The sequence below is a fragment of the Amia ocellicauda genome, chromosome 6 (genome assembly GCF_036373705.1).
Source record: "Amia ocellicauda isolate fAmiCal2 chromosome 6, fAmiCal2.hap1, whole genome shotgun sequence".
In the NCBI taxonomy this organism is placed as follows: Eukaryota; Metazoa; Chordata; class Actinopteri; order Amiiformes; family Amiidae; genus Amia; species Amia ocellicauda.
The window spans coordinates 43,021,032-43,031,419 of record NC_089855.1 but is presented as its reverse complement, the minus strand read 5'-3'; the positions used below and the strand labels follow the sequence as shown (position 1 = coordinate 43,031,419).

The window sequence follows — 10,388 nt, the reverse complement described above, 5'->3', positions numbered from 1 at the left end:
GAATGGCACATACATTGAAAACTATGGAGAATTGAGACTAATCCAATTTACACTTCATAAATAATCTTAAAACGTTTCCAACCAAGGCAAAACCCACGTGAAAAAGTTCATTCACATTTTTGGTTAACAAGAAGAGAGATTGTTACATATGTTCCCTATGATGCAACTACAGAGCGAGAGAGAGAGAGAGAGAGACAGAGAGAGACAGAAAGACAGACAGACAGACACTAACACAGCCACCCACCCACCCACTCACACACACACACACAGCCAGCAAGACACACAGAGCCAGCCAGCTCAGCGATGACATCACGAACCTCTCTCTGAGCTGACTGCTATGACATCACAGAGCACGTGCATTCCGTTGCTTGCCATCTGTCAACCACTCAGTCACTGCCAGCCAGACTGCCTGGCTGGCTGGATGGGGGGGCTGTTTGCTGCTGCTGCGTACCTTAGCAAGATTATTTGCTTGACCGGCCTTCCTCTTCCTCCGCCCACATGCCCACCTATGCCCGATCTGCTGTTCACCTGGATCACAGCTCCGCCTCAACAAGGCAGAGCCTCCCAAGAATGGTACAAACTCATCCACGTTCTCCTCCATGGAAAGCTTAAACAAAAGGCAAAAGCGTTATAAGTAATGAAGAGGAACCCGAGTCCAAGACGCTTCCGACCAGCCATACATATTTGTGTGTATTAAAGATCACATTTTATTACATTTTGTTTATCTGTACTTTATTACATCTAATTGTGAATTAAAATTGTATTGTTTATTTTCCATATGTATATACGTATGTATGTTTGCATGTCCAATTGCTATGACAATACAAATGCACTAAATTGAGAGACAGAGAGAGAGAGACAGAGAGAGAGAGAGAGAGAAGTGCTAGGGCACATCTGTAACATAAACTAGGGAACATTCGTCACATGCTTAGGGAACATTCATAACAAACAGGGAACATTTGTAAAACGAATTAGGGAACCTTTGTGACATGCTAAAAATACATACTGGTAAGATGTTGGACACATTTGAAACAACAAAAATGGCATTTGGTTATTTATTAGGGACATTTATACCAGTCTGAGCAAATATCTATGCATATTCCAATGTTTGTTGCAGGACTTACAGATTGAGTGAGGGGGTCAAAATGTTTGATTCAGAACTAACCACTGCTTCCTCAATTTTGTTTTAAACATAATTTAAAAGAAAAGTGGGCTATACATTGGTCTGGAAAAAGGGAGCAGTGGTCCCTAAGACAGTTCTTTTAGTTTTTTTAACACAATTCCTAAAACCCATTTTCTGTAAAATATGTTATCAACTTGCATTAATAGATCATCCAAAGTACAATCATACTAATCATGAAAATGTTCATATTATTACATTCTAAGGGTTCTAGTCTATTGTGTATTGTATTTATTATCAGGCCCTTCTCTTATGTTTTACAGTTGTTATTATTATTCCATACAATACAGGGATTAAATTAAGCATTTTAACCACAAAGTATTGGCTACAGTTATGATGCCTACTTCACTGTTCATATGCATACAGTTTCTGAGGTCTGGACCACTGCACAGTAGTCCCTGGAATTGTAGTCCAGACCACTGTAAAATTCATGCTGAAGTGATCTGGATCACCACACAATGGCCCAAGGACCACTACATACTTGGATTTCATTTTTTTTGTGTAATCCATGTTGCAATAGCACCTACCATGTTCCTTTGTGGTGAGCTGGTTAATTCTGTTCTGGGAAAACCACAATCCTGCAGGTTTAATAAGTCTCTCTACACATCAGTCCCTGAATACCTTCAACCAATGGTAATGTTGACCAATTAAGCCCAAGAATTGAGTCAATTAAGTTGTCAAGGACTACCCAGTAAAGACGTGAACTCATGACTAGGTCACACTGTGAGCTCTCCAGAGCAGACATTACACTGAGCTCAGTGTGAGCTCACTTAGCGCTTTTCCACCGACATGGTGCCGGTGCTGGAGCCCAAGTTGCAGTTACAAATACAATGCCGAGCACAGCAGTGCAGCGCCACCTCCTCTCTATCAAGAACACAAAGACGTGCGTGACTCTATCCTGTCCGGCTTTACAACATGCAACTGAAATATGTTCTTAGGGGAACAACATAACACATAGCGATTTCTCCCTGATATAAAGTAAAATAATGTATAAAGTGTTTCTAATTTCATTTACGATACCTTTTCATAGATATTTATTTTTTTCAATAATAGACTAATGTCTCAGTCTTCCCCCACTTTATTTAAAACGTCCTCATTTCTTAATTAAATAAATCATACAGTTTTTCTAATGTTACATTTTTTTATACATATATATATATATATATATAGACTTAGATTTTCCAAATGATAAACTGATGTTGCAGTAATTTAATCACAATAGATGTATATCAGTACAATAGGAACTTTTTTTTTTTTTAAGAATGACAAATTAGAAGCCATTACTGAATTGAAATGTAATGTAACATGAAAACAGGTATGTACTACGAAATAACTAAATCTTTAAACTTGTCAGGTTTCATAACTTTACGACCACTAGGTACATCCAGCAGGTAATGCCACAGGAGTCTGCGGTCGCTGAGGTAAAACACAGTCTCTGGGTGCACTGTGACTTGGGCATCCCGAAGGCTGGAAGAATGGGTGACACCTGGGCTCAAGTGCTAGAGCAGGCTGTGGAACAACACCTGGAACAGGTAGCATATCCCTCTGGACAGGAGCTGTGGAAGAAAGAAGAGAGAGAGACGGCATCGAGTGATGACTGGAGCTCGCTGGAACTGGAAGTGGGTAAGGGACGTCTCCAGACAAAGCCGTCAGTGTTGATGGCGGACTGACAGGTGCATCATCAGGATCTCTAAACAGCTGTGGAGGCGCTTCTGGATGAGCAGGTAAGTCAGACCAAGGACCTTTGTATGCCTTCAGCAGATTGTAATATACAATCCATGATTTGGATCGTGGATCTTTTGGGTCAGTGATTTCATAGGTCACGCCAGGACAACCGTCTATATCCAACCTCTTCAGAACTCTATGTGGCCCTTTCCATCTAGGAGCAAGTTTATTCCTTTGATTGGCAGGATCATCAAGGAAAACAAGATCACCTTCAGCATAGGGGTTAAAAGCAAGCTTTTGATCATAGTGAGTCTTTTGCAGTAGTTTAGATTCTTTCGACTACTCAGCGGCCATGTCAAAAGCATGTGACAGGCGGTTAAAGACATCCTGGGCATAAGCAGCTGGTGTGCCCGGAGTTGCTTGAGTAGTGAATGAACTGCAGTTCAACAAAACGTCCACAGGCAGACAAGGTTCCCGATCATGAGCAAGGAAAAATTGAGTATATCCAGTACTGGAATGTACACTTGAATTGTACGCAAGTTCCACCTGTGAGAGGTATTTGTCCCATTCTCCTCCATTTTGGTAGATGTATTTAGCTAATTGGTCTTTTAATGTCCGGTTCAGTCTTTCCACCATACCATCTGATTGGGCATGGTACGGAGATGTTCGTGTCTTCTCAATTCCCAACTTGCTACACAGCTGCTTCACCAGATCAGACTCAAACTGTCTGCCCTGGTCAGTGTGGATGGACTCAGGTATACCATGTTGACGGATGAAGTCTTCAAACAAGCATTGAGCTACACTTGTTGCACGCTGATCTTTTAAAGGAAAGAGATTCACATAGCATGTACAATAATCCATTATAACAAGAACATACCTGTTGCCTTGAGAAGTGACTGGTAGCTCGGTGAGGTCAGCAGCAATTTTCTGGAATGGACGATCCACCACAATAGGTTGTAAAGGAGCTCTAGCTTTTGGTGTTGGAGCACTGCGAGTCTGACATGTTAAACACTCTGTACAGAACTTGTAAATGTCACGTGACATGTAAGGCCAATAGCAGATTTTTCTGGCTCTCTGCAAAGTTCGTTCAGTCCCTAAATGTCCACTGAAGACATTTCCATGTAGGTAAGTGAGGTCTGTCTGAATGAGGGATTCAGGAAGAACCAATTGGTAAGTAAAGGCTTTCTGCAGAAAGGTTTTAATTTTTTGACAGAGGATCCCATTTTCCAAAGTCAGGCGAGGAAACTCATACCAGAGCTTTTTCAGAGCTGACGGGGAGTTTTTGATTCGTCGTGCAGTAGGTCTTCGGTTATCCATTTCTTTCCATTTCATCACAGTTCTCAGAATGACATCCGCTTGTTGTTTCTGCTTCAGTTCATCAATGTCTATTGCTAAATCTTCACAGGTTTGTCTTACAGGAACAGCTTGTTCAGGCTGTAGTTCAGAAGACCAACTGTTTTGCATGTCAGTAGATGACGTACTTTTCTGTTTCTGTGAGGTGACAAGTAAACACTGCACTCCCTTACTACTCTGAGAAATGTCCGGTCTTCTGGATAAAGCATCAGCGTTGGCATGCTGTGCTCCTTCCCTGTGAATAATTACAAAGTCGTACACATCCAGTTCTAGAATCCAACGTCCCCTTCTTCCTGTGGGATCACCATCAGCTGGACTTTTCTTCAGACTCAGCAATGGTTTGTGGTCTGTGACAATTTTAAATGGGGTGCCAGACAGAAAGTGCCTAAGGTGCCACACAGACCAGATTATTGCCCAGAGTTCAAGATCATATTTAGACCATTTTTTCTCTGAAGGAGTGAGGGTGTGGCTTGCGTATGCAATCACTCTTTCTTTTCTGTCTTGAACCTGAGTGAGCACAGAGCCAATTGCATTCTGAGAAGCATCGGTGTAGAGTAAGAATGGTAGAGAAAAATCTGGATAGGCCACTACTGGATGTTCAGTTAGAGCACACTTCAGAGAGTAAAAGGCATCTTCACATTCAGGGGTCCATTGAAAAACAACTCCCTTCTGAGTGAGCAAATGCAGTGGTGCAGCTTTTTGGGCAAAGTTTTTAACGAATCGTCTGTAATAGGAACAGAGACCCACAAAAGCTCTCACCTCAGTAGGTGTTCTTGGTGTTGGCCAATCTTTCACTTTGTCCAGCTTCCTGGAATCTGGTCTGAGACCACCCTTGGTGATTACATGTCCCAGGAAAGAGACTTCATCCTGTGCAAGCTAACATTAACTGGCCTTCAGCTTTAGTCCTGCCTTTCAAAAGCGAAGAAAGACATCTTCCAAACTCTGCAGATGTTCAGGAAAGGTTTTGCTAAAAAACAAAACATCATCCAAACAGATGAGGCAGATCTTCCAGTGTAGACCACGAAGCAAAAGCTCCATTAAACGTTGGAAGGTAGGTGGTGCATTGGTCAGTCCCATTGGCATGACCTTAAAATGGTATAAGCCGCTGCCGGTGGTAAATGCGGTCTTCTCCCGGTCTTCTGATGCCAGCTGAAATTGCCAATAACCACTTGACAGGTCCATGGTACTAAACCAGCATGCCCCTGCCAGGCTGTCCAAAGCTTCAGAAATCCGTGGTAAGGGATGCAAGTCCCGTATGGTGACAGGGTTTAATTTCTTGAAGTCATTGCAAAATCTGTAGCTGCCGTCCTTTTTCTTGACTTAAACAACAGGTGAAGGCCAAGGGCTGCAGCTCTCCTCAATGAGGTCATGGGCCAGCAACTGCTGAACTTGTTTTTCTATTTCCTGCTTCAAAGCTGGAGAAGTCCTGTAAGCATGTTGGCGGATCGGTAGGGCATCTCCAGTTCGAATGTGGTGCTTTACAGCATCTGTGCAGCCATAGTCATGTTCATGTGAACTAAACGCATCACAATACTTCAAAAGTAAGTTCTCCAGCTGGTCCATTTGTGGATCACTCAATTTAGACTGACTGAAGTCCACTGTGGGTAACTTTGTGCCTTCTGTCTGCCTGATATTGTGCACAGTAGCCTCAATAACCTGGAACTCTTCACCTCCCTGATTTATCAGAGAGTAAAAATTTCCCAGTGGTGTGTTACTTGGGACATGGCAGTCGTCATTGGTAGGATTCATGACACCAACGGTTGTTAATCCTTTCGTCGCTGGAGACATTGTTCTGGCAACAAACAGACCTGGGTAGTTGCATGCTTCAGGTTCCAGTATTCCTAAGTAATTTGGAGTTGAGATTTGATTTTCTGTAAATGGCTGCAACTTTGCCATGATATTCATCTCAGTCATTGCAGGAATGTAGATTGGCACAAATGTCACAGCATTGCAACAAAGAGGTGTGATTTGCTTAGAAAACAACAGTGGGACTTTCCAGTTCCACAACTGTAGTTGTCCTTGTACATCAATCACTGCATGGTGTTTCTGCAGAAAATCCCATCCGAGTATGACAGCTTGATTGGAATTTCTTATCACTTGAACATCATGAAGAAAAACCTCCTCTCCAAGTCTAATACTAATGGTTAATGTTCCAAGAGTATCAAGGCACTCACCAGTCACTGACCTTGCCAACACGTATGTCTTTCTGATGGACTTTGTCTTCAGTGCTGGAATTAACATTCTTAAATTTTCACTGATCAAAGAAATTTGTGAACCAGTATCAATGAAGGCTTGAACAGCAGTGTCTTCAATAACAGCAAAACAATATGAGGTTGGAGAGTCGTTTAACGCTGAAGCTTCAGACTCTGGGCCCCTGTAATTCAATGTAGCAGCTACTTGGCCCGCAGCACCTGCTACCACTCGTTTCCCTGATAGGTGGGATCCTCAGAATCAAAGCAAAGATGACGTTTGCTGTATCTGCAATCAGGCCTTCTCTCATGGTGATGTGGACTGGGTGTTCTCCTGGTGTACCTGTCCCTTGAGTGTGAGTAGGATGCAGATGGACTACGAGAATATCTTGAACTGCAGTGCTGATCAGGGTGAGATGAGTGATAGCGACTGCTAGGACTGTTAGTTCTTGAATAGTAACGGTTGCTTGGTGATGGAGACCACCTTTCATATTTTTGCCTATGTAGGGAATGATGTCCGGGTCTTGGTCCAGGAGACATGTTTCTATAAAGGTGAAGAAACGTCTCTTTGTGATCTAGAGGAAGAATTATACCCATCAGGGGATGCTTTTCTTGATGCACGATATTGCTCTTGTTTCATCCATTCTGGATAGGGCTGACGGTCCATTTTCCCCTCTTTGTACTGGCTGTGCACTTGTTTGAGATTTTCTTGCTGTTGCTTCAACTGGCTCACCTCTACTCTGAGTGCTTTAACATCTGCAGTTAAATCTGCAATAGCTTGTAGTAATTTGGGGGATTCCTCTGACGTAGATGAAATGGACTTGCTTGACACCATAGCTGTTAGGATATTTCCAGATTTACATATAGATGGTTGTTCCAGAACCTTCTCATTTATTGTGCTTTAGAAATGTGAAGAGGCAGTTCTTAATGCTTCCTGACCCGCTCCCACTTGCAAGCCATTTTTAGGGCTTCCTCCAATCTACTTGCACCATGCTCATAACACTTTGCCTGCAGCACTGGGTCTAAACCAGCAACAAAACGTCTAAAACGCTCCATTTCAATAGCTGGCTGTCCGTAATTGGGAAACGCCTCTTGCACAAGTCTGCTTACTTCGGCTGCATAAACTTCTAATGCTTCTTTAGGCTGACGGGGTCTTGCATTAACAAAAGTTTGAAAATGCAGTAGGTATTCTTTTCTTCCAAAGACTTATTTTAATGTCTCTACTGTTTTAGCATAGTCTTTATGCATTTCAGAGGCTAAAGAAACCCAGTATGACAGTGCATCAGCACTTAAACGTGTTGGTACAATTGTTGCAAGATCCTGGTGCTGTTTGTGCAGCTTTTACAGCCAATTCCAGACGCGTGTTCCACAGAGAGAAACTTTCTTTATCCTTCCCATCTCCGTGAAAGCAAGGAGGCAGCTCAACACGATCATGTGTTACTCTGTCGTATTCGTGCGTCTTTCTGCATTAATCGCTTCATTTTCATTTGCTGCGTCAACATTAATCAATCTGTCTATCGGATTTTCCATATATTTTTTTTTATACTTGTTTAACTTAGCTATTTGCGGTTAACTGACTTGACATAGCTGTTTTAACTTTCGTACGTTTTTTTTTATTATTATTTTCGATTTTAACAGTACAGTTCACTCACCACCGACATGGTTTTGTCTCAGTCACCCGCAAGCACAGCTCACTGCATCCGGCCTCGGTAGAGAAAAAACAAAAGCAAACAATATCCCTCGCTGCCGCCAGTCTGTAAACCGTGAAACGAGTCTCTTCGGAGGTAGACATGTTGTTTGGGGTTCAGTTTACATCAGGACTCCTTGACACAATTTATTGTTCCTGGCACTTTTGTTTATGTCTCTTATGAACCGAGTTGCAGGTACAAATACAATGCCGAGCACAGCAGTGCAGCGCCACTACTCCTCTCTATCCAGAACACAAAGACGTGCGTCACTCTAACCTGTCCGGCTTTACAACATGCAACTCAAATAATATGTTCTTGGGGGAACAACATAACACATAGCGATTCCTCCCTGCTATAAAGTAAAATAATGTATACGGTGTTTCTAATTTCTTTCACGATACCTTTTCATATATATTTATATTTTTCAATATTAAACTAATGTCACAGTAATACCAATGAGCTTTAACAATGCCGAAAATTTTAATGCGTTTATCTTTAATAGTGAAGATATTGTATAGATGTATATCTTTCATATACACAAATAGAACTGAAACTTTCAGACAATCCATGAAAATGTAATGTAAACATTTACACTTCTTAAAAATTCTATATATCAATTATATTCATAACCCTAACCCTATCACTAACCCTAACTTTAAGTTACAATTGTTCCCTAAACACTTTTCCCAATTTTGCAGGATCAATAAAAAACTGTCAAGCAATGTGATATAACTTTACGGAAAATAATAATCTGTATATATTTAATTGTTTTGACAATGTTAAGATATAATGCATCTTTCACATAGGGATCATTTGTAACATGATAGGAAAAACAAACAAATGATGTAACTTTGAAAATATTCAATATTACAGCATACAGTATAATCAACACAGAACTGTGTCTATACTGAAAAGCTGTTGACATTTGAAAAGTGACAGAGGTTTGAATTTGAAAGTATCAATTCATAAAAGATACAATGAGCAGGAGCAGGAGCTGTGCGATCCATTACCCAGAGCACCTGAAGAACGCTCAGGCCAGGAAGAGTCTCAGACAACACATACTGAAGGACAACCCAGAGACTCTCAGAGCCGACTTCTCTCAGACTGGAGACCAGCAAGTCACCAGCAACCTGGTCTTCTACACCGAGCACACCGACGCCTGGCACGCTGCCTTCTGTCAACTGTACAGGCACATTAAAAGGAGAGGCATCAGTAAAGGAAGGCAGGTGTCAATCAGTGAGGAGGACGACCCAGACACCTCCATGCTGACAATCAATCTGTACCACACTGGAACAGTCTTAATACAGGGCAGCGAGGGCAGCCTGGGCACCTTTGAAAATCAGTTCCACTCACTGAAAACGCTGGCTGACAGAGAGAAAAAGGAGAGACGTGTCCAAAAGAGCACAGACGCAGCCACACAGGAGGAGAGTCCAGCCCCACACTGCCCTGAGAACGGAGGGGAGAGCACCGCTCCAGAGAACAGCGAGGAATCCACACGCAGCCCAGCGCAGGACACCCCTCAGACACCAGACACAGTGTCCCAGCTGAGGGAGAACATGTCCCTGCTGGAGGTGGAGCTGATGGAGCTAAAAGAGCTGGTGCTGGCCAAGCTCACAACCTCCAACACCACAGAGCAGCTAACAGACCAGCTCAACAGAGTCCAACACGAGCACAAGGTCACAGTGAGGGAGCTGAGGGAAGAGGTGAGGGAGCTGCAGCAGGACAGGGAGGCCATGAGGAGGGAGCTGACGGCCCTGAGAGAGGAACTGCAAGGCAGAGACAAGACAGTGCAGAGCCTGAAGGAGAAGCTATACAAATTCACTGCCCACAACAACTAGCCCTCAAGAAACCCAGCAGTGCACAATGTGCAGAGCCCTCCCACCCCAATGACATCCAGACATACTGACTCTCACACAACACACCACTCACACACTGCACCCAACACACACACACAACCCGACCCGAACACACAGAGTGCACCCAGCACACACACACACACTGAGCAAGACACACACAGTGCACCCAACACACACACACACCCTGACTCAGACACACACACTGCACCCAGCACTCACACACACCCTGAGCCCGAAACCACTCACAAAACCTGCGCACCACACACACAGGCTGAACCAAACACAGATGAGACCCCCTCACGCAGAAAGACTACCAGGAAGAAGAACACTGAAGTAGCCCTGCTGATAGACTCAAATGGCAAACTCATAAATGAGAGGCGGCTCTTCCCTGATGGCAAGATCTCCAAGGTCTGGTGTCCGACCACAGAGAGGGCCATTCAGCAGCTGTCCGAGAAGA

At 43.2% G+C, this 10,388-nt stretch overlaps 1 non-coding gene across 1 annotated transcript; it reads right to left on the bottom strand.

Moving 5' to 3' along the window:
• Window positions 1-542: 542 nt before the first annotated feature.
• LOC136752097 (U5 spliceosomal RNA) lies at window positions 543-657 on the bottom strand. Its single transcript, XR_010817262.1, has one exon. It is a non-coding gene; the product is annotated as a U5 spliceosomal RNA (small nuclear RNA).
• Between the last annotated feature and the right edge of the window lie 9,731 nt (window positions 658-10,388).